We start from the raw sequence: 25,755 nt of genomic DNA, 5'->3' as shown, positions 1-25,755 counted from the left end.
CTGGCCACTCTGAGCATGGCCCAAGGACTGGCAGGACCAGCCTCAGCTGAGAACCTGTTAGAAATGCAGTGCTCCAGACCTGCTGACTCACAATGTACATTTTTAACAAGGTCCCCAGTTGATTGAGGAAAGTTTCAGATTGGTCTATACTGAGTGTGCTTCCACATTCCTTTACCTGAATTTACCCTTTTGGAATCTAGCCTCAAATTCTTCCGTATCATGTCCCCCAACAGAAATGGCATTACAAGTCATACTGTTTCTCCCAGGCTATTAGCAACCAGATCTTCCTGGATCTCTCTGTAATCGATCCTACCCTCTTCTCATTATGGACTATATGGTGTGATGCTACAAAGGGACATATCTCATATGACATGAAGTCGCACACGTGCTCGGCTGACCACATAGGCTTATAGTCCTATATGGTGGAGAAAGCACAGCTCTGCAGGTGCAGTGCCTCACCATAATGCTGTCCCAACAATGAGGGATATAGGAAGAGTGGAAATGTTTGCTCTGCTTCTCTGACACATTTTGATATTGGAAGCTCACTACCTAATATCCCACTCTCCTTTTTTCTGAAGAATAATTTTATGTGACCTCCCTCCATTACATACACCTGATTCTTCCCCTTCACTCTCTCTGCCTTCTTCATTCTTCATTTATTCTTTTACTCCTTTACTTCTACTGACTTCCTGACGTTCTTCAGGTCTTAGAGTATCTTGAAATGGAACTAATAATTCAGTTTTATTACCAGAACTCTGAATTTAATCTGCTACTGACGTCTGACAAAATACACAACTTTTTGAAAAAACCATTTCAACTGTCTTTTTTCTTCCTATGCACTCAATTGATGGCATTCTTTGACTTTTAGAATCATGGCATGATTATTTTGCTTGTAATCTGTCAAATAGCTAAAAATTGACAATTTAAAAACTACAACAAAGAGAAGTTGAAGCACTGTGCTCTTACATTACTGAACCACTTCTAATGGTTAATTGTTAGTATTTAACAGGCAATGAACCCTTGCATTCACTCAGTCTTCCCTGCCTTAGCTAGGATGCATAATTACAAGAGACAACAGATACTGGTAAAGCTTCAGGATGGGAAGTGCTTGACAAAGTTACAGTTCTCAAGAATGTTTGGTGAAGAGTGTGAGGGCAGATGCACAGATAAAAACCAATACAAGGAGAGTCAATTTTGTGTTAAAATATTCAAAGATGTCAGCTTAAGCAAAAAAAAAAAAGGCTTTAAAATGTCTTGTTTGTCTTCTTAGGTGTTCCTGGAGTCCACATCATCATGATTGTAACTTTGACAGGACATCTCCATGTGGTTATTGTTTGTTTCTATTTCTCTCCCTATGCATGGCTTCCTCCTCTTCTTGACACTTTTCATAATCTGAAAGTCATCAAAGATTGAGGTGGTATGCTTGAAAATAGCAATTATTTTAAGCACTTGCTTGGCTTATCCCAGAGATACCCATTCAGTGTCCCTTAAATCAGCAACTGGTTTTTTGCCATTATTTTCTAAGCGAATACGCTATACTTTGTTAGTGGGAACACGTTACAAAGATCCATTTAACTTTGAATTTGCCCACCACATATCCTGAGACTATATACCAGCATTGCATTATAGTTCACAAAAAACTTCATTCCAACCACTTCACAAAAATGTCCACTGCCATTTGGTTGACCTGGAATAATTCTTTAGGTTTTAGATAAATATATAACTTCAGAACTCAAACTGATTCCTTTTCTAAGCCTTTTGCTTTTGCACTATACTATAATAGCTTCTTTTTTTATTTTTTTATTTTTAATTTTTTTAGCTTCTTTTTTTATTAATTTTAAATCATAATTATGTACATTAATGCAATCATAGGGGCACCAGACACTAGTTTTATATACCATTCGACATATATTCATCACAATGGTTAACATAACCTTCCTAGAATTTTGTTAATTATTGTGTTAAGACATGTATATTCTACATTTAGTAAGTTTCACATGTACCCTTGAAAAAAGCACCTTAGGTGTGATCCCACCAAATTACTCTACCTCCACCAATCCTCCATCTCCCCTCCGCTCCCTTTCCTCCTTCCCCATATGATTAGATTATAACTGGGTTATAGCTTTCATATGAAAGCCATAAATTAGATTCATAGTAGGGCTCCATACATTGTATAATTTTTCTTCCATTCTTGAGATGCTTTACTAAGAAGAATATGTTCCAGCTCCATCCATCTAAACATGAAAGAGGTAAAGTCTCCATCATTCTTTAAGGCTGCATAATATTACATGGTGTACATATACCACAATTTATTAATCCTTTCGTAGATCTAGGGGCACTTGGGCTTTTTCCATGACTAGCAATTATGAACTAGGCTGCAATAAATATTCTGGTACAAATATCTTTGATATAATGTGATTTTTGGTCTTTTGGGTATATACCTAGTAGAGAAATTGTAGGATTGAATGGCAGGTCTAATTTTCGATCTCTAAGTGTTTTCCAAACATCTTTTCAAAAGGAATGTATTAATTTGCATTCCTACAAGCAGTGTAGAAGTGTTCCCTTTTCTCCACATCCACGCCAACATCTCTGGTCTTGGAATTTTACGATATGGGCTAATCTTACTGAAGTTAGATGATATCTCAAAATAGTTTTGATTTGCATTTCTCTGATGATGAAGGATGATGAGCATTTTTTCCTATGTTTGTAGGCCATGAGCCTGTCTTCTTCAGAGAAGTTTCTCTTCAACTCCCTTGCCCAGCCTGAGATGGGATCACTTGTTCTTTTCTTCCTAATACGTTTGAGTTCTCTGTGGATTCAGATTATTAAACCTTTGTTGGAGACATAACCTGCAAATATCTTCTCCCATTCTGAGGGCTGTTTGCTTGCTTTACTTACTGTGTTCTTGGCTGTGCAGAAGCTTTTTAGTTTGATCAGGTCCCAGTACTGTATTTTTGAAGCTGCTTCAATTGTCTCAGGGGTCCTTCTCATAAAATATTTGCCCAGACCGATTTCTTCAAGAGTTTTCCCTGGACTTTCTTCTAGTATTTTTATAGTTTCATGTTAAGATTAAATCTTTAATTCAGTGAGAGTCTATCTTAGTTAATGGTGAAAGGTGTGGGTCCAGTTTCAGTCTTCTACGGGTCGCCATCCTGTTCACCCAGCACCAGTTGTTAAATAGGGAATCTTTTCCCCACTGAATGTTTTTTAATGGGCTTGTCAAAGATCAAATAATGGTAAGTAGCTGGATTCATCTCTTGGTTCTCTATTCTGTTCCATACATCTATCTCTGTTTTTGTGCCAGTACCATGCTATTTTGATCACTATTGATTTATAGTATAGTCTGAGGTCTGGTACCGTGATTCCTCCTGCTTTGTTTTTATTTCTGAGTAATGTCTTGGGCATTCGAGTTTTTTTTTCTGATTTCATATAAAACGAAGTATTATTTTTTCAAGATCTTTAAAGTATGACAGTGGAGGCTTAATAGGTATTGCAATAAAATTGTATATTTTATTTCTTTTATTGCTTTGGACATTTTAACAATGTTGATTCTTCCCAGCCATGAGATTGGTAGGTTTTTCTAGTTGTTAACATTTTCAGCTATTTCTTTTCTTAGAGTCATAGTTCTCTTTACAGAGATCTTTCATGTTCTTTGTTAGATAAACTCCCAAATATTTCATTTTATTTGGCACTACTGTGAATGGAATAGAGTCCTTGACTGTTTTTTTCAGCTTGACTATTGTTGGTATATATAAAGGCTACTGATTTATAAATGTTGATTTTGTAACCTGAGACGCTGCTGCATTCCTTGATCACTTCTAAGAGTTTTGTAGTAGAATCCCTGATGTTTTCCAGATATACAATTATATCATCTCTGAATAGTGGAAGTTTGATGTCTTATAACCCTATATGGATATCCTGTATCACGTTTTCTTCCCTAATTGTGATGGCTGAAACTTCCATTGCAATGTTAAAGAGCCCATGGAGACAATGGGCAACCTTGCCTAGTTCCTGATCTGAGTGGAAATGATTTGAATTTAACTTCATTCAATATGATATTGGCTGTGGGTTTGCTGTAGATAGCCTCTATCAGTTTAAGAAATGTCCCTTCTAGACCAATTTTCTTAAGTGTTCTGATCATGAAGGGATGCTGGATATTATCAAAAGCTTTTACTGCATCAATTGAGAGAATCATATGGTCTTTGTTTTTTAATTTGTTTATGTGCAGAATTATATTTATAGATTTACGTATATTGAACCAGCCTTGAGACCCTGGGAGAAAACTCTCTTGGTCATGGTGTATAATTTGTTTGATGTGTTGATGGATTCTGTTTGTTAGGATCTTGTTGAATATTTTTACATCTATATTCATTAGTGATACTGGCCTATAATTTTCTTTTCTTGTTGGGTTTTCCTGTTTGGGGGATCAAGGTGATGTTTGCTTCATAGAATGTGTTGGGTAGTATTCCTTCTTTTTCTACATTTTGGAACAGGGTGAGTAATATAGGTACTAGTTACTTTTTAAAGGTTTGGTAGAATTCTTATGTGCAGCCATCTGGTCCCAGGATTTTCTTTTTAGGGAGATTTTGTATGGTTGATGCTATTTCAGAACATGATATAGGCCTGTTCAACATTTCTACTTGATTCTGGCTGAGTCTTGGAAGATGACATGCTTCCAAGTATTGGTCAATTTCCTTCAGATTTGCATATTTCTGAGAATAAATTTTCTTGTAATATTCATTAAGGATTGTTGAATTTCTGAGGCGTCTGTTGTTATTTCATCTTTGTCATTTCTTATTGATAAAATTCGAGATTTTACTTTTTTTTCCTGGTTAGGTTAGCCAAAGGTTTATCTATTTTATTAACTTTTTTTTTTTTTTTTTTTTGTAGAGACAGAGTCTCACTCTACTGCCCTCCATAGAGTGCCGTGGTGTCACATGGCTCACAGCAACCTCCAGCTCGTGGGCCCATGCAATTCTCTTGCCTCAGCCTCCCAAGCAGCTGGGACCACAGGCGCCCGCCACAATGCCTGGCTATTTTTTTGTTGCTGCAGTTTGGCCAGGGCTGGGTTTGAACCCACCACCCTTGACTTATGGGTCCGGCACCCCACTCACTGAGCCACAGGTGCTGCCCTATTTTATTAACCTTTTTAAAAACCAACTTTTTGATTTACTGATCTGTTGTATAATTATTTTGTTTTCAATTTCATTTAATTCTGCTCTAATTTTGGTTATTTCTTTTCTTCTACTGGGTTTGAGGTTGGAATGTTCTTCTTTTTCCAGTTGCTTGAGATGTCTCATTAAGTTGTTAACTTCCTCTCTTTTCATTCTCTTGAGGAAGACTTTCAGTGCTATAAATTTCCCTCTGACGACTGCCTTTATGATATCCCAGAGGTTCTAATAATTCGTGTATTCATTGTCGTTTTGTTCCAAAAATTTGGTAATTTCCTTCTTAATCTCATCTGTGACCCAGCTATCATTCAGCATAAGGTTATTTAACTTCCATGTTTTTGTATTAGTATGGAGATTCCTGCTGTTACTGAGTTAAACTTTTATTTCATGGTGGTCCGAGAAGATATAAGGAATGATTTCTATTCCTTTAAATTTACTGAGTTTAGACTTCTAACTTAAGATCTGATTGAATTTGGAGTATGTTTCATGGGCTGATGTGAAGTATGTGTATTCATTTTTGTTGGGATGAAATGTTCTGTAGATGTCTGTTAAATCCAAATATTGTATGGTTAGGTTTAAATCTAAAATTTCTGGGCTCAGCTTCTTAATGGAGGATTTATTCAACACTGCCAAATAAGTGTAAACATCCCTGATTGTTATGGAGCTGAATAAAATCAAGTTGCTCACATCTGTTAGATTTTCTCTTTTAAATTGAGGTGCATTTTGCTTGGGTGCATAAATATTCATAGTTGAAATCTCATCATATTGAATATTACCCTTAACAGATATGAAGTGACCATTCTTATCCTTCCTTGCTTTTGTTGGTTTAAAGCCTATTGTATCTGCAAATAGAATTGCAACACCTGCTTTTTTCTGATTTCCATTTGCCTGAAACATAGATGACCATTCCTTTACCCTGAGTCTATATTTGTCTTTTAAGGTAAGATGAGATTCTTGTATTTAGCACATATCTGGCTGAGTTTTTGTATCCAGTCAGCTATCCTGTAGCTCTTTAGAGGACAGTTTAAGCCATTCACATTAATGGAGAATATTGATAAGTCTGGTAAAATTTTGGGTATCGAGTTTTTTGAAAGTCCAGTGGACATTTTTAATCCTTTTGCCACTGTGGAAGTTAGAGTTTGATCAAAAGTTTCTGAGTGAGTTCACTTTTGTGGTAGAGGATTGTGCTGGTCATTATGGAGGATAGGTCTGAGAATATCCTGAAGAACTAGTTTAGCTATGGCAAATTTCTTTGACTTATAAATATCATTAAAGTATTTAATTTCTCCATCATAAATGAAATGCAGTTTAGCTGGATACCAGATCTGGGTTTGAAAGTTACTTTGTTTTAGGAGATTAAAATCGATGACCACCCTTTTCTAGCTTGATATGTTTCAGCAGAGAAATTTGCAGTCATTCTAATATTCTTCCCTTTGTAGGTTATGAATTTCTTATGTCTGGCTGATTTCAGAATTTTCTCCTTCATATTAACTTTAGTCAAGTTAATTATCATGTGCCTTGAAGATGTCTTATTCAGGTTGACTCATGCTGGGCTTACGAAACTGTCTGCTGTCTGAATTTCAGAATCTCTTGGCATGTCCAGAAAATTCTGTTTCATAATTTCAGGGAGAAGTGCCTCTGTGCCTTGTGAAGCTACTTCATTGCTTTCAGGGATTCCTATGAGGTGAATATTAGATTTCTTCAAATTATCCCAGAGCTCTCTGAGAGACTGTTCCGTTTTTGCTCTCCATTACTCTTCCTCTTTGAGAGTTTGGGAGTGTTCAAACACTTTGTCTTCAATGCTGGAAATCCATTCTTCTGCTTGCTCCACTCTGTTTCTGAGGGATTCTACTGTATTTTTCAGATCTTTGAGGGCTACAAATTCTTGCCTCAATGTGTCAAAATCTTTGGTGATTTTGTCTTTAAATTCGTTGAATTCTTGAGACAACTTTTTAATTGTGCATGGAATTTCTAATTCCAACTTTTCGTCCATTCTATTAATCTTGTTTGCAATCCAAATTCTGAAGTTGATTTTTGATATCTCGGCCATCTGTTTATAAAGGGATCTTCAGTTGTGTCCGCCATATCTTTCCTTGGTGGGGTGGGAGTGTTGATCTACTCTGGTTATTCATGTTATTGGAGTTTTCACACTGATTTTTCCCCATGATTGTTTTACACCATTTAACTAGATGAGCTGATTAAGAGAAGTTGGTTTGGGGGCTCCAGAAGTAGTTATTAACCAGCCCTTTGCCCAAAAGCTGGGACTGTTGTCTGTACCTTTTCCCCTGGAGCTTTGCCAAGGACCTGTACAGTGCTACAGCCTGAGAAATTGGGGACATGCTTGGTGTGGTGGGGCTAAGTGGCTCTGTCTTGTTTTCAACTGGTCTCTGTTCTACCCTAGTGAAACAGTTACTCTGGGTTGAAGTCTCAGCTGTGGAAAAATACCAGAAATTATGTCACTCTGACTCCACAGGCAACAAGTGGTAAAGGAAAATCAAACCTTCTCACAACCACACACCCAGGGTACCACTTGGATATTCCTCGGGTGATTGGTCCAGTTCAAAAGGTCCAAATCAATTGTCTTAGTCAGCACCTGTCTCAGGTGGGAGATTTTAAAAGATCTCTGGAAACTAGATCACAGGGGTCTGCTGACAACTCAAATATGACTTGCTCTGGTGCTCTGTGAGGTCAGGAGGACCCACCCCAGAATTAGATTAGTCTGGGAAGTTTGATGCCTCCTTCCCACTTCACACCTATATCATACCCAGTCACTGATGTCCCTGCAGGGCTGTGACCCAGTTGCCTCCAATGACCAGATAGGTCAGGGGTTTGTACCTGCCTAAATCACAGGGAGATCTATGTCTCCTCAGCCAGGCCACTGCTCTGTGCCACTATCTAGCAGGAGGAGGTGGGATCTCTAAATGTCAGATGCTTAATGGAGGCTGGGGCTGTTCACTCAGTTCCAGCCCCACCCCTGATTGATGTTACTGACAGAATAGAACAACTTTGCAGAATTTTTTTCTGTCCCAGCTATCTTCCCCTGCAGAAGAGAGGTTGTTAGAGTTCACAGAACCTGCACCTCAGGCCCTGTCTGTGACACTGTCCAGTCTCACTGCCATTTGTATTCCAGTGGCACACGGTTAGCTGTCAGTTCCAGCTTCTGCCTGCCCTCCTTTTCCTGGGCTAATGATCCCCTGAGGGTTGGGTGCATCCCAGGCCCAGTAAAGTGGTCCTCTGGGTCAGCCCCACCCTGGGAATCTTCCAGTTTTGCACGTGCGTTTTCTAGTCCCTGGGCTCCACCCACCCTGGTACCACTTCAAGCAAACCCTTTACTCATGGGGCTTGCATTTCTGTCCCAGATCTGTTCCACCAGTGGCTGCCATGGGAGAAGATGCCCAGTCTCCTCTGGTTGCCCAGAGAGACAGGGGGTGGTATTACTGAATATCTGGGGGTGAGCCCTATTGTTGCCCAAAACGGCTGCTGTTCTGTGCCTGAGGGCACCACCACTCCTGTATGGTTCCCTCTCAGCCTACTCTCCTCTCCTCACTCCCATGATACAGAATCAGCAGTGAGAAGCAGCAGTTCATGCCCTGTCCACACCTCTTGAGAAAATACCCAAGAGTCTGGACTCCTGGTGGACAGGCTTTCAAAACTAAGAGTGAAAGTGAAGGGGAGTTCTGGGAACTCAGAATTGCAGGTAAAGAATATATACAGTTTTATGACTGGCAAGAGAGCACCATAGCACCCTAGCAGGGGAAGTAGGTCCAGTTTTTAGAGGGTCTCTCCCCTGGGATATAATGGGAGGACTTTTGAACTCTGCTCATTTGTTTATGGAGTACTACGAGCCGTTCTCATGGGGGAGGGGACTCCTGTCCACTTGGTGATGTATTTTGTACCTTTTGTTTGTATCCTTCGGGTTGCAGCTCACCTAAGCATGGTTGATGTGCATTCTTCAATCTTCTCTCTTGGCACAGCTCTAATCCACCAGGTTGCTTGCTAAATTGCTGTCCTTTTTACTCTCCTTCTGGATGGGAGCCTCTGTGGAAAGCTGGCTTCAGTCAGCCATCTTGCCTCCGCACCACAACCCATACTAGCTTCTTAAGTAAACTTCAAATATGAGAAGAATTGTACTTTGCAATAATAATAACTTCATTAGTTATGAGCTAAAACATATAAAAAAATGATTCCTTGTGGGCCTATGCAGAGATAAGAAGGTAAAGTCAAAGCACCCCCTTTCAGGTTTTAATATCACTTGACACTTACATTTTATTTATTTTTTATTATTTATTTTTTTAAATCATAACTGTATACATTGATATGATCATGGGGTATCATACACTCTCTTCATAAACCATTTGACACATTTTTATCACAGTGGTTAACATACCCTTTCCGGTGTTATCTCAGTTACTGTGCCAAAACATTTACATTCTACCTTTACCAAGTTTCGCAAATACCCCTGTAATATGCACCACAGGTGTGATCCCACCGATCCCCCTCAACCTACCCACCACCCTCCCTTTCCCACTTCCCCCTATTGTTAAGTTGTAGCTGGGTTATAGCTTTCATGTGAGAGTCCCAAATTAGTTTCATAGTAGGGCTGTGTACATTGGGTACTTTTTCTTCCATTCTTGAGATACTTTACTAACAAGAATATGTTCCAGCTCCATCCATGTAAACATGAAAGAGGTAAAGTCTGCATCTTTCTTTAAGGCTGCATAGTATTCCATGGTATACATATACCACAATTTATTAATCCATTCGTGGATCGATGGGCACTTGGGCTTTTTCCATGACTCAGCTATTATGAATTGGGCTGCAATAAACATTCTGGTACAAATATCTTTGTTATGTTGTGATTTTTGGTCTTCTGGGTATATGCCCAGCAGAGGAATTACAGGATTGAATGGCAGATCTATTTTTAGATCTCTGAGTGTTCTCCATATATCTTTCCAAAAGGAATGTATTAATTTGCATTCCCACCAGCAGTGCAGAAGTGTTCCCTTTTCTCCGCATCCACGCCAACATCTCTGGTCTTGAGATTTTGTGATATAGGCTAGTCTCATTGGAGTTAGATGATATCTCAAAGTAGTTTTGATTTGCATTTCTCTGATGATTAAAGATGCTGAGCATTTTTTGATATGTCTGAAGGCCGTGCGCCTGTCTTCTTCAGAGAAGTTTCTCTTCAAATCCCTTGCCCAGCCTGCGATGGGATCCTTTGTTTTTTTCTTGCTGATGCGTTTGAGTTCTCTGTGGATTCTGGTTATTAAACCTTTGTCAGAGATATACCCTGCAAATATCTTCTCCCATTCTGAGGGCTGTCTGCTTGCTTTGCTTACTGTGTTCTTAGCTGTGCAGAAGCTTTTTAGTTTGATCAAGGCCCAGTAGTGTATTTTTGAAGCTGCTTCAATTGCCCGGGGGGTTCTCCTCATGAAATACTCACCCAGACCAATTTCTTCAAGGGTTTTCCCCGCATTCTCCTCCAGAATTTTTATACTTTCTTGTCTTAAGTTTAAATCTTTAATCCAATGAGAGTCTATCTTAGTTAATGGTGAAAGGTGTGGGTCCAATTTCAGTCTTCTGCAGGTTGCCAGCCATTTCACCCAGCACCATTTGTTAAATAGGGAATCTTTTCCCCACTGAATGTTTTTAATTGGCTTGTCAAAAATCAAATAGCAGTAAGCAGCTGGATTCATCTCTTGGTTCTCTATTCTGTTCCAGATATCTACTTCTCTGCTTTTGTGCCAATACCATGCTGTTTTGATCACCGTCGATTTGTAGTAAAGTCTGAGGTCTGGTAGCGTGATTCCTCCTGTTTTGTTTTTATTTCTGAGTAATGTCTTGGCTATTCGAGGTTTTTTCTGATTCCATATAAAACGAAGTAATGTTTTTTCAAGATCTTTAAAATATGACAGTGGAGCTTTAACAGGGAGTGCGTTGAAATTATATATTGCTTTGGGTAGTATGGACATTTTGATAATGTTGATTCTTCCCAGCCATGAGCATGGTATGTTTTTCCATTTGTTAACATTTTCAACTATTTCTTTTCTTAGAGTTTCATAGTTCTCTTTATAGAGATCTTTCACGTCTTTTGTTAGGTAAATTCCCAAATATTTCATCTTCTTTGGTACTACTGTGAATGGAATAAAGTCCTTAACTGCTTTTTCAATTTGACTGTTGTTGGTGTATATAAAGGCTATCGATTTATGAATGTTGATTTTTCAACCTGAGACGCTGCTGTATTCCTTGATCACTTCTAGGAGTTTTGTAGTAGAGTCTCTAGTGTTTCCCAGATACACAATCATATCATCTGCGAAGAGCGAAATTTTGATCTCTTCTGACCCTATATGGATACCCTTGACCGTCATTTCTTCCCTAATTGCGGTGGCAAAAACTTCCATTACAATGTTGAAAAGCAATGGAGACAATGGGCAGCCTTGTCTGGTTCCTGATTTGAGTGGAAATGATTCTAATTTAACTCCATTCAATATGATATTGTCTGTGGGTTTGCTGTAGATAGCCTCTATCAGTTTAAGAAAAGTCCCTTCTAGACCAATTTTCTTGAGTGTTCTGATCATGAATGGATGCTGGATATTATCAAAAGCTTTTTCTGCATCAATTGACAGAATCATATGGTCTTTGTTTTTTAATTTGTTTATGTGCTGAATTACATTTATAGATTTACGTATATTGAACCAGCCTTGAGACCCTGGGATAAAACCAACTTGGTCATGATGTATAATTTGTTTGATGTGTTGCTGGATGCTGTTTGTTAGGATCTTGTTGAATATTTTTGCATCTATATTCATTAGTGATATTGGTCTATAATTTTCTTTTCTTGTTGGGTCTTTTCCTGGTTTGTGGATCAGGGTGATGTTTGCTTCATAGAACGTGTTGGGTAGTCTTCCTTCTTTTTCTACATTTTGGAACAGGTTGAGTAATATAGGTACTAATTCCTCTTTAAAGGTTTGGTAAAATTCTGACATAAAACCATCTGGTCCCTGGCTTTTCTTCTTAGGGAGGTTTTGTATAGTTGATGCTATTTCTGAACTTGATATGGGTCTGTTCAACATTTCTACTTGATTCTGGTTAAGTCTTGGAAGGTGGCGTTCTTCCAAGTATCGGTCTATTTCCTTCAGATTTTCATATTTCTGAGAATAAAGTTTCTTGTAACATTCATTAAGGATATTTTGGATTTCTGATGAGTCTGTGGTTATTTCGTCTTTGTTGTTTCTGATTGATGATATTAGAGATTTTACTCTTTTTTTTCCTGATTAGGTTGGCCAGAGGTTTATCTATTTTATTGACCTTTTCAAAAAACCAGCTTTTTGATTTATTGATCTGTTGTATTATTCTTTTGTTTTCAATTTCATTTAATTCTGCTCTAATTTTGGTTGTTTCTTTTCTTCTACTGGGTTTGGGGTTGGAATGTTCTTCCTTTTCCAGTTGGGTGAGATGTCCCATTAAGTTGTTAACTTCCTCTCTTTCCGTTCTCTTGAGGAAGGCTTGCAGTGCTATAAATTTCCCTCTTAGAACTGCCTTTGCGGTGTCCCAGAGGTTCTGATAGTTTGTGTCTTCATTGTCGTTTTCTTCCAAAAAATTGGTGATTTCTTTCTTAATCTCATCTCTGACCCAGCTATCATTCAGCATAAGGTTATTTAACTTCCATGTTTTTGTATGGGTATGCAGATTCCTGTTGTTACCCAATTCAAATTTTATTCCATGATTGTCCGAGAAGATGCATGGAATAATTTCTATTCCTTTAAATTTACTGAGGTTAGACTTGTGACCTAAAATGTGGTCAATTTTGGAGTAAGTTCCGTGGGCTGATGAGAAGTATGTGTATTCAGTTTTGTTGGGATGAAATGTTCTGTAGATGTCTGCTAAATCTAAATATTGGATGTTTAGGTTTAAATCAAAGATTTCTTTGCTCAGCTTCTTGCTGGAGGATCGATCCAACACTGTGAAGGGAGTGTTGAAATCTCCGACGATTATGGAGCTGGAGGAAATCAAGTTACTCATGTTTGTTAGAGTTTCTCTTATAAATTGAGGTGCATTCTGGTTGGGTGCATAGATATTAATAATTGAGATCTCATCATATTGAGTATTACCTTAACAAATATGAAGTGCCATTCTTTTTTTTTTTAATTTTTTTATTAAATCATAACTGTATACAATGATATGATTATGGGGCATCATACACTCACTTCATAAACCATTTGACACATTTTTATCACAGTGGTTAACATAGCCTTTCCAGCGTTATCTCAGTTACTGTGCCAAAACATTTATATTTGGGACTTTCATGTGAGAGTCCCAAATTAGTTTCATAGTAGGGCTGTATACATTGGGATACTTCCATTCTTGGGATACTTTACTAAGAAGAATATGTTCCAGCTCCATCCATGTATACATGAAAGAGGTAAAGTCTCCATCTTTCTTTTTTTTTTTTTTTAAGTGGTTTTCATTAACATTTATTTTTTATTTTATTTTTTTCAATTTTTTTATTAAATCATAACTGTATACAATGATATGATTATGGGGCATTATACACTCACTTCATAAACCATTTGACACATTTTTATCACAGTGGTTAACATAGCCCTTCCGGCGTTATCTCAGTTACTGTGCCAAAACATTTACATTCTACATTTACCAAGTTTCGCAAATACCCCTGTAATATGCACCACAGGTGTGATCCCACCGATTCCCCTCCCTCTACCCACCCACCCCCTTTCCCACTTCCCCCTATTGTTAAGTTGTAGCTGGGTTATAGCTTTCATGTGAGAGCCCCAAATTAGTTTCAAAGTAGGGCTGTGTACATTGGGTATTTTTTCTTCCATTCTTGGGATACTTTACTAAGAAGAATATGTTCCAGCTCCATCCATGTATACATGAAAGAGGTAAAGTCTCCATCTTTCTTTAAGGCTGCATAGTATTCCATGGTATACATATACCACAATTTATTAATCCATTCATGGATCGAAGGGCACTTGGGCTTTTTCCATGACTTAGCTATTATGAATTGGGCTGCAATAAACATTCTGGTACAAATATCTTTGTTATGTTGTGATTTTTGGTCTTCTGGGTATATGCCCAGCAGAGGAATTACAGGATTGAATGGCAGATCTATTTTTAGATCTCGGAGTATTCTCCATATATCTTTCCAAAAGGAATGTATTAATTTGCATCCCATCAGCAGTGTAGAAGTGTTCCCTTTTCTCCGCATCCACGCCAACATCTCTGGTCTTGAGATTTGTGATATAGGCTAGTCTCATTGGAGTTAGATGATATCTCAAAGTAGTTTTGACTTGCATTTCTCTGATGATTAAAGATGATGAGCATTTTTTCATATGACTGAAGGCCGTGCGCCTGTCTTCTTCAGAGAAGTTTCTCTTCAAATCCCTTGCCCAGCCTGCGATGGGATCCCTTGTTTTTTTCTTGCTGATGCGTTTGAGTTCTCTGTGGATTCTGGTTATTAAACCTTTGTCAGAGTTATACCCTGCAAATATCTTCTCCCATTCTGAGGGCTGTCTGCTTGCTCTGCTTACTGTGTTCTTAGCTGTGCAGAAGCTTTTTAGTTTGATCAAGTCCCAGTAGTGTATTTTTGAAGCTGCTTCAATTGCCCGGGGGGTTCTCCTCATGAAATACTCACCCAGACCAATTTCTTCAAGGGTTTTCCCTGCATTCTCCTCTAGTATTTTTATAGTTTCATGTCTTAAGTTTAAATCTTTAATCCAATGAGAGTCTATCTTAGTTAATGGTGAAAGGTGTGGGTCCAATTTCAGTCTTCTGCAGGTTGCCAGCCAGTTCACCCAGCACCATTTGTTAAATAGGGAATCTTTTCCCCACTGAATGTTTTTAATTGGCTTGTCAAAAATCAAATAGCGGTAAGTAGCTGGATTCATCTCTTGGTTCTCTATTCTATTCCAGATATCTACTTCTCTGTTTTTGTGCCAATACCATGCTGTTTTGATCACTATCGATTTGTAGTAAAGTCTGAGGTCTGGTAGTGTGATTCCTCCTGTTTTGTTTTTATTTCTGAGTAATGTCTTGGCTATTCGAGGTTTTTTCTGATTCCATATAAAACGAAGTAATGTTTTTTCAAGATCTTTAAAATATGACAGTGGAGCTTTAATAGGGAGTGCGTTGAAATTATATATTGCTTTGGGTAGTATGGACATTTTGATAATGTTGATTCTTCCTAGCCATGAGCATGGTATGTTTTTCCATTTGTTAACATTTTCAACTATTTCTTTTCTTAGAGTTTCATAGTTCTCTTTATAGAGATCTTTCACGTCTTTTGTTAGGTAAATTCCCAAATATTTCATTTTCTCTGGCACTACTGTGAATGGGATAGAGTCCTTAACTGCTTTTTCAATTTGACTGTTGTTGGTGTATATAAAGGCTACCGATTTAAGAATGTTGATTTTGTAACCTGAGACGCTGCTGTATTCCTTGATCACTTCTAGGAGTTTTGTAGTAGAGTCCCTAGTGTTTTCCAGATACACAATCATATCATCTGCGAAGAGCGAGAGTTTGATCTCTTCTGACCCTATATGGATACCCTTGATCACCTTTTCTTCCCTAATTGCGGTGGCTAAAACTTCCATTACAATGTTGAAAAGCAATGGAGACAATGGGCAGCCTTGTCTGCTTCCTGATCTGAGTGGAAATGATTCCAATTTAACTCCATTCAATATGATATTGGCTGTGGGTTTGCTGTAGATAGCCTCTATCAGTTTAAGAAATGTCCCTTCTAGACCAATTTTCTTGAGTGTTCTGATCATGAAGGGATGCTGGATATTATCAAAAGCTTTTTCTGCATCAATTGAGAGAATCATATGGTCTTTGTTTTTTAATTTGTTTATGTGCTGAATTACATTTATAGATTTACGTATATTGAACCAGCCTTGAGACCCTGGGATAAAACCAAGTTGGTCATGATGCATAATTTGTTTGATGTGTTGTTGGATTCTGTTTGTTAGGATCTTGTTGAATATTTTTGCATCTATATTCATTAGTGATATTGGTCTATAATTTTCTTTTCTTGTTGGGTCTTTTCCTGTTTTGGGGATCAGGGTGATGTTTGCTTCATAGAACGTGTTGGGTAGTCTTCCTTCTTTTTCTACATTTTGGAACAGGTTGAGTAATATAGGTACTAATTCCTCTTTAAAGGTTTGGTAGAATTTTGACATAAAACCATCTGGTCCCGGGCTTTTCTTTTTAGGGAGGTTTTGTATAGTTGATGCTATTTCTGAACTTGATATGGGTCTGTTCAACATTTCCACTTGATTCTGGTTAAGTCTTGGAAGGTGGCGTGCTTCCAAGTATCGGTCTATTTCCTTCAGATTTTCATATTTCTGAGAATAAAGTTTCTTGTAATATTCATTAAGGATTTTTTTGATTTCTGATGAGTCTGTGGTTATTTCGTCTTTGTTGTTTCTGATTGATGATATTAGAGATTTTACTCTTTTTTTCCTGATTAGGTTGGCCAGAGTTTTATCTATTTTATTGACCTTTTCAAAAAACCAGCTTTTTGATTTATTGATCTGTTGTATTATTCTTTTGTTTTCAATTTCATTTAATTCTGCTCTAATTTTGGTTATTTCTTTTCTTCCACTGGGTTTGGGGTTGGAATGTTCTTCCTTTTCCAGTTGCGTGAGATGTCCCATTAAGTTGTTAACTTCCTCTCTTTCCGTTCTCTTGAGGAAGGCTTGCAGTGCTATAAATTTCCCTCTTAGAACTGCCTTTGCAGTGTCCCAGAGGTTCTGATAGCTTGTGTCTTCATTGTCATTTTGTTCCAAAAAATTGGTGATTTCTTTCTTAATCTCATCTCTGACCCAGCTATCATTCAGCATAAGGTTATTTAACTTCCATGTTTTTGTATGCGTATGCAGATTCCTGTTGTTACTCAATTCAAGTTTTATTCCATGATGGTCCGAGAAGATGCATGGAATAATTTCTATTCCTTTAAATTTACTGAGGTTAGACTTGTGACCTAAAATGTGATCAATTTTGGAGTAAGTTGCGTGGGCTGGTGAGAAGTATGTGTATTCAGTTTTGTTGGGATGAAATGTTCTGTAGATGTCTGCTAAATCTAAATATTGGATGGTTAGGTTTAAATCTAAGATTTCTTTGCTCAGCTTCTTTCTTGGAAGATCGATCCAACACTGCCAAGGGAGTGTTGAAATCTCCAACGATTATGGAGCTGGAGGAAATCAAGTTACTCATGTCTGTTAGAGTTTCTCTTATAAATTGAGGTGCATTCTGGTTGGGTGCATAGATATTAATAATTGAGATCTCGTCATATTGAGTATTACCCTTAACAAATATGAAGTGACCATTCTTGTCCTTCCTTACTTTTGATGGTTTAAAGCCTACTGTATCTGCAAATAAAATTGCAACACCTGCTTTTTTCTGATTACCATTTGCCTGAAATATGGATGACCATCCTTTCACCCTGAGTCTGTATTTGTCTTTTAAGTTGAGATGTGACTCTTGTATGCAACAAATATCTGGCTTGAGTTTTTGTATCCAGTCAGCTAACCTATGCCTCTTTAGAGGACAGTTTAAGCCATTCACATTGATGGAGAGTATTGATAAGTCTGGTGGAATTTTGGGTATCAAGTTTTTCAAAGGTCCAGTGGACATTTTTAATCCTTTCGCCAGTGTGGAAGTTGGAGTTTGATCCGAGGTTTCTGAGTGAGTTTACTTTTGTGGTATAGGATTGGGTTGGTCATTGTGGAGGATAGGTCTGAGAACATCCTGAAGAGCTGGTTTACTTATGGCAAATTTTTTCAACATATGAATGTCATTGAAGTATTTAATTTCTCCATCATAGATGAAACTCAGTTTAGCTGGATACAAGATCCTGGGTTGAAAGTTTTTTTGCTTTAGGAGATTAAAAGTTGATGACCAGCATCTTCTGGCTTGAAAAGTTTCAGCAGAGAGATCTGCAGTTATTCTCATATTCTTACCTTTGTACGTTATAGTTTTCTTTCGCCGGGCTGCTTTGAGAATCTTCTCTTTCATGTTAACTTTAGTGAAGCTAATTATGATATGTCTGGGAGATGGCTTATTGGGGTTGAATCGTGCTGGGGTTCTGAAGCTGTCTGCTATCTGAATTTCAGATTCTCTAGGCATGTCTGGAAAATTTTCTTTCATAATTTCCTGTAGAAGGGCCTCTGTGTCCTTGGCAGCCACTTCATCATTCTCCAAAATTCCTATAACCCTTATGTTGTTTTTTTTTCGAATTATCTGAGAGCTCTCTGAGTGAGTGATCTGTTTTTGCTCTCCAGTTCTCTTCCTCTTTGAGAGATTGGGAGCGTTCGAAGACTTTATCTTCAATGTCAGAAATCCTTTCTTCTGCTTGCTCCATTGTGTTACTGAGGGATTCTACTGTATTTTTCATATTTTTGAGGGCTGTAAGTTCTTGTTTCAGTGTGTCTAAGTCTTTGGTGGTTTTGTCTTTAAATTCATTAAATTCTTGAGACAATTTTTGAATTTCTCCTCGAATTCCTAACTCCATTTTATTAATCTTGTCTGCAAACCAAATTCTGAATTCAACTTCTGACATCTCAGCCAGTTGTTTATGAATGGGATCTTCAATCACATCTGCCGTATCTTTTCTTGTTGGGGTTGATCTACTCTGGTTATTCATGTTACCAGAGTTTTTCCGCTGATTCCGCCCCATGGTTTACTCCCTTTGGTTTTTCCCCTGGGGTTTTATCGAGGGCCCGTTCAGTATTGTGGCCTGAGAAACTGGGGCCCTGTCTGGTGTGGTGGAGCAAAGTGGTTCAGTCTTGTTTTCAGCTGGTTTCTGTTCGATCCTATTGCAACTTCTACTCTGGCTTGAAGTCTCAGCTTTTGTTTGCGTCCTTGTGATCACAACTTGCCTCAGCGGTGTTGATGTGCGTTCTTCAGCCTTCTCTCTTGGTGAGGCTCAAGTCCACCAGGATACTTACTAAATTCCTGTCCCTTAACTCTCCTTCTGGACGGGAGCCTTTGTTGAAAGCTAGCTTCAGTCCGCCATCTTGTCTCCCCCCTCTGAAGTGACCATTGTTGTCCTTCCTTACTTTTGATGGTTTAAAGCCTACTGTATCTGCAAATAAAATTGCAACCCATGCTTTTTTCTGATTACCATTTGCCTGAATTATGGATGACCATCCTTTCACCCTGAGTCTGTATTTGTCTTTTAAGTTGAGATGTGACTCTTGTATGCAACAAATATCTGGCTTGAGTTTTTGTATCCAGTCAGCTAACCTATGCCTCTTTAGAGGACACTTTAAGCCATTCACATTGATGGAGAGTATTGATAAGTCTGGTGGAATTTTGGGTATCGAGTTTTTCAAAGGTCCAGTGGACATTTTTAATCCTTTCGCCAGTGTGGAAGTTGGAGTTTGATCCGATGTTTCTGAGTGAGTTTACTTTTGTGTTATAGGATTGGGTTGGTCATTGTGGAGGATAGGTCTGAGAATATCCTGAAGAGCTGGTTTACTTATGGCAAATTTTTTCAACATATGAATGTCATCGAAGTATTTAATTTCTCCATCATAGATGGAACTCAGTTTAGCTGGATATAAGATCCTGGGTTGAAAGTTTTTTTGCTTTAGGAGATTAAAAGTTGATGACCAGCATCTTCTGGCTTGAAAAGTTTCAGCAGAGAGATCTGCAGTTATTCTAATATTCTTACCTTTGTACATTATAGTTTTCTTTTGCCGGGCTGCTTTGAGAATCTTCTCTTTCATGTTAACTTTAGTGAAGCTAATTATGATATGTCTGGGGGATGACTTATTGGGGTTGAATCGTGCTGGGGTTCTGAAGCTGTCTGCTATCTGAATTTCAGATTCTCTAGGCATGTCTGGAAAATTTTCTTTCATAATTTCATGCAGAAGGGCCTCTGTGCCCTTGGAGGCCACATCATCGTTCTCAGAAATTCCTATAATCCTTATGTTGCTTTTTTTCGCATTATCTGAGAGTTCTCTGAGTGAGTGATCCGTTTTTGCTCTCCATTTCTCTTCCTCTTTGAGAGATTGGGAGCGTTCGAAGACTTTATCTTCAATGTCAGAAATCCTTTCTTCTGCTTGCTCCATTCTGTTACTGAGGGATTCTGCTGTATTTTTCATATCTTTGAGGGCTGTAAGTTCTTGCTTCAGTGTTTCTAAGTCTTTGGTAGTTTTGTCTTTAAATTCGTTAAATTCTTGAGACAGTTTTTGAATTTCTCCTCGGATTCCTAATTCCATTTTATTAATCTTGTCTGCCATCCAAATTCTGAATTTGATTTCTGACATCTCAGCCAGTTGTTTATGAATGGGATCTTCAATCACATGTGCCGTATCTTTTCTTGGGGGGGGTTGATCTATTCTGGTTATTCATGTTACCTGAGTTTTTCCGCTGATTCCACCCCATGGTTATTTTACGCCCTTTGGTTTTTCCCCTGGGGTTTTATCGAGGGCCCGTACAGAGTTGTGGCCTGAGAAACTGGGGCCCTGTCTGGTGTGGTGGAGCAAAGTGGTTCTGTCTTATTTTCAGCTGGTTTCTGTTCGATCCTATTGCAACTTCTACTCTGGCTTGAAGTCTCAGCTGTGTGGAAAAATCAGCAATTAAATCACCCCGCCTGCCCACCTCTATCCCCAGTTGGAAAAGGAGAATCAACCTTCCTACAACCATACACCCAGGGCACCGCCTGAAAAGTCCTCAGTCTATTAGCCCAGTTCAAAAGGTCCGAATCTACTGTCTCAATCGGCACTTGTCTCGGGTGGGAGAGTTCAAGAGGTCTCTGAGACCTGGATCACAGGGGCCTGGTGACTCCTCTGACACGGCTCACCCCAGTGCAGCGTGGAGTCAGGAGGAGCCACCCAGCAAACAGAGCAGTCTAGGAAGGTTGACGTCTCCTTCCCCACTTTGCCCCTCCGTCAGACCCAGTCACTGGTATCTCTGCAGATGGCTAACCCAGTTGCCTGCAGTGAACAGACACTCCAGGGGTTTGCACCTGCCTGAATCGCAAGGAAGTCTGCCAGGCCCCCGCAGACTGCCGCTATCTAGCAGGAGGAGATTGGGCCTGACATCTGTGAGTGTTTGATGCAGGTGATGGGAGGGAGGTGTTCACTCAGGCTTAGCCCCGTCCCTGATGGATGCTGCTAACAGAACAGAGCAGAACAGAACAGACAACTTTGCGGGGTTCTGTCTCTGTTCCTGTCGAAATCGCCTACAGAAGACGAGCTGTTTTGAGTTCAAACGTCTTTGGTGTTGGAGGTTTGAGTCCGATCACCTCTCTGGGTCGGCCCTGTCCTGGAAGCTTCCCGGGTTTGTGAGCAGTGTCAGGAAATCCCCCGCTCACAGGTGGCCTCCTCTGGTTGTCCAGGGAGACAGGGGGTGTGGCCTCAGAATATCCAGAAGTGAGCGTTCTGCCGTTAAAGAAAAAACGGCTGTTGATCTACCTCCAGGGAACTGCTGCTCTGGTGTGGGCACTCAGGTGACCCTTTTCTCTTCTGTCTCGCGCCCCAGAGTCAGCACTGAGCGGCCGCAGTTTGTGCTTGGTCCACACCCCTCAAGAGATCCCCCAAGAATCAGAACTCTTGGGGGATATGCCCCCAGACCCCGAATGGGAGTGGGTGGGCAGAAGCTAGAGTTTCATTCAGTTTTAGGCAACAATACGGCCCGGGGAGGGCTCCTGCACTGCACCGCAGGGAAGTGCCACCAAGGCTTGATTTCCCCTCAGCAGAGTGCCCTCTCCTCGCTCACATGTCCCAGAGTCGGCGCTGACCTGACGCAGCTCAGGCACTGTGCACTCCCCTCGAGAGATCACCCGAGGATCCGAACTCCTGGGGGATAGGCCCTCAGACCCCGAGTGAGAGTAGGGGCTCTCAGCTCTCAGTGGGGAAGCTAGAGTCTTTTTCAGTCTTGTGCCTGGGGAGGGTTGCTGCACTGCACTGCAGGGAAGTGCCGCGAGGCATGACTCCCCCTCAGCCCGGTGCCCTCTCCTCACTCGCGCGCCTCAGAGTCAATGCTGACCAGTCGCAACTCGGGGACTGTCCACTCCCCTTGAGAAATCACCCAAGGATCCGAACTCCTGGGGGACAGGCCTCCAGACCTCAGTGGGCGGGAGGAGAGCGCCGGGAGGGTTGCCGGCAAAGGATTCCCAAAGTTTTATTCCGTTTTATGCCTGGCAGGAGAATGCCACGGCACCCTAGTAGGGGGGGTAGGTCCAGTTTTTAGAAGGTCTCTCCCGTGGAGTGTAGTGGGAGGGCCTTTAATTTCTGCCCGCTTGTTTAATTGTGGGGCTCTTGAGCTGGTCCCATGGGGGAGGGGGACTCCCGTCCGCATGGTGGTGGATTTTGTACCTTTTGTTTGCGTCCTTGTGATCGCAGCTTGCCTCAGCGGTTTTGATGTGCGTTCTTCAACCTTCTCTCTTGGTGAGGCTCAAGTCCACCAGGATACTTACTAAATTCCTGTCCCTTAACTCTCCTTCTGGACGGGAGCCTCTGTTGAAAGCTGGTTTCAGTCTGCCATCTTGTCTCCCTCCTTCAAGTTCTTATAACCTGGCGTGTTCTTGCTCCGGAGCCAGTTCCCGCAGTCCAGACGCCAGCGCGCTGCCTCTTCTCCTCCGCCTTGAGACGCGCGCAGCCCGCTCGGAAAAGAAGGGTTAAGACCGCGGAGAAGAGCCCTTCTCCGGCCGGCTAGAGAGGCTGCACCGTGGAAGGCGGAGTCACACTTAGATTTTAAAATAACAACAACAAAAAGACACTACCTCTGAATCCTCAGGTACTTCTGTATCTTTATCTTCTCCAGATCTTAATGCAGACAGCTTAGCTATAAAATATTTTTCACAGATACATTCAGGAGAACATTTTATTGTGAACTTAAAATATATATACAAGTCTATAAACATTACTTTCATTTCAATCAAATAAAAATTAGTAGCAAAGATTAATTTCAAGATTGAATCAGTTTTAGAAAGAAAAATTTGGCAGTATGAAGACAGCAAAAGAAAAATATTGTAAAACTGTACAATTTATTTGGGTATACATACTTCAAATGACTTTTTCATTGTGGCATTAATACATCAAAAAAGTTTCAGAGTTTCACTGACTTACCACTTCCAGTGTTTTGGGGTGCACAAATAAAATTGATAGTAATTTTTGCTCTTATGAAGTATTGTCAACAATACCAATACTGTTTTCCTTTTGTCCATATGCTGGCTTTGTCTCTCCATCCTATTAAAGACAATCCCAGCTTCAGAAAACATTTATTCACTCACTCACCACTCAATCAGTCAGTAAGACAATAAACATTTACTGTGTTTATCAAATCATAGGCAGTTTCCTGGGGGGAACTGATACTATAAATAAGGCCAGTTTATCCCTAGAGTAGAGGGGATTAAGATGTATCAAAAGAAAAGACAGAAAAGAATAATTCACTGGTTCTACAACGGAAGTGGTAAAGGACAATGAGGGCACAAGGGTGAATAGTGAGCTCTACCTGGGAGGCTCAGGGAATGCTGAAAAGATAGAGCCAGATTTGGAGAGACAGACAAAGGTGTGAAGGGCAGTGTAAGCAAAAGGACGAGGCATGAAACAACCTGGCAAATGAGGGGTAGTGATGTAATGTGGTCAAAATGGAATATGGTTAGAATGCAGTGGATGGGCAGAGAATATGGAGCAATCAGGCCAACTACAAAGGGCATGTGTCATGCTAGAACATGAATTTCCCCTTCATGTAATGGGTACTCACTCAACAAGAAGATAAGTTAGATTATTGCAAATATATTTTAGAAAGGTCACTCTGGCAGCCCTGTAAAGACAAATGGACATAGAAAGGGTGACAAGAACAGAGTATTTGAAAATCATAGGTCAGAAAGTGAATGATGGTAATAAGATGGTGAGCAAGTAGAAAATGTAGGACTTAGTGAGAGCCTGGATTTGTGATTTGAAGGAGGGTTGGTCTGATTTACTGGGTGTTGTTACTAGGATGGGGAAATCAGGTGACACAGTAGATCACAAAGAGTCAGGGAAGAGTCAGAAAGGGAAAGGGACAATGTATTTAGATGGTGAAATTTCAAACTTGAGGCTCCTGAGAGATGTGGAAGACAAATCTGGATAAATACATTTGGAACAGAAATATATGACCTTACTCAGGAAAAGCATATGGGGTTAAAAGTGTTTGAAAATATACTAAATGGATGAAATTAAATAATGAAAACCTATACAGAACTCTGAAATTTTGAAAATAAAAGCAAGAGGTGGGGGGAAACATGAGATTCAATTTTGCATTTCCATATTTCAATATTTGTAGGACATAAGATATAATACTATTACTATACACCAATATCTATTTCTGGAATATTACAGTAATATGCATTTTTTTTTGCATTTTTAAGTTAAAAAAGATTTAATTCTAGAACACCAATTCAAGATTCTGTAAGAAAGCTTCTTTTTAAAATAATCTTTAAAGTTTTAAACTGCACAAAAGAAATGTTTATGAGACTGCACAATTATGAGTTATTTCTAAGTACTCCTATCATGGAAGAAAGAAATGTAAAACTCTCCATACAATCTCACATTGTTTTCTTATACCAATGTAAGCAACATACTTATTGCTCTAATTTCCTATTTACATACTAGAAGATGGTAGTTAAAAATAGGAGAAAACATCTAATATAAAGAAAATAAAGCTATGACCCAAGTTGAAGTTTTCAAAATCTTTACACACATTTACAATTCTCATGCAGGATCCAAAACTCACATGAGGAGTGAAGAAAGGACTACAAAATCATGTCTGCAGAATTCCTGAGGTTTAAAGATGAATAAATTTATGTGCAACGTATAACAACTATGCATATTAAAGTTAATAAAGTTTCCCTAGAATAATATAGAATGTCCCCACTGCTGGAGACTTAAAGGAAAAAGTTATCTTCCAGTGATGATTTTGTATACTCTGCTGGCAGTCTTCCTTCCTTTATAATTCTATGATAAAAGGGAGTTTATTCTAGAAAAAAATCATTAATTTTCATTGCATTCATGTGATGTGTACCTATGAGTGTCCACTACATGTAAATATTATTGGCACAGATAAATCAGAATATTTCCAGAAATAAATAATTTCTGCATTTATTTCTTCAAGAGGATTATAGCTCAAAATTTACATTCTTATTTAATAAATGCAACAAATTAAGTACCTCCATTTAAAACCAGAAAATTTAATTAATAAAAACTTCAACTAAAATGCATATTCATTTCTCTCTCTTTATGCTCAAACACAGCTATCAAGATTATATCAAACAGTAAGATAGTTAAGTAAATACAAGTTAGAAGCTTTAAAGAAGAAACAGAGTCAAAAATTCATAAAAATCTGATAAGGCCTAAAACATATTTCACTTTGCATTATCTGAAGACACAGGTTTTACTAGATTATATATATCACTTTACTAAATTTCTTTCTTTCTTTCTTTTTTTTTTTTTTGAGGCAGGGTCTCATCATGTCACCCTTGGTAGAGTACTGTGGCATCACAGCTCACAGCAACCTCAAACTCTTGGGCTTAAGTGATTCTCTTGCCTCAGCCTCCCAAGCAGCTGGGACTACA

This window comes from Nycticebus coucang, chromosome 21 (assembly GCF_027406575.1).
Source record: "Nycticebus coucang isolate mNycCou1 chromosome 21, mNycCou1.pri, whole genome shotgun sequence".
In the NCBI taxonomy this organism is placed as follows: domain Eukaryota; kingdom Metazoa; phylum Chordata; class Mammalia; order Primates; family Lorisidae; genus Nycticebus; species Nycticebus coucang.
The sequence above is the reverse complement of the archived record's forward strand: the minus strand, read 5'-3'. Positions refer to the sequence as shown.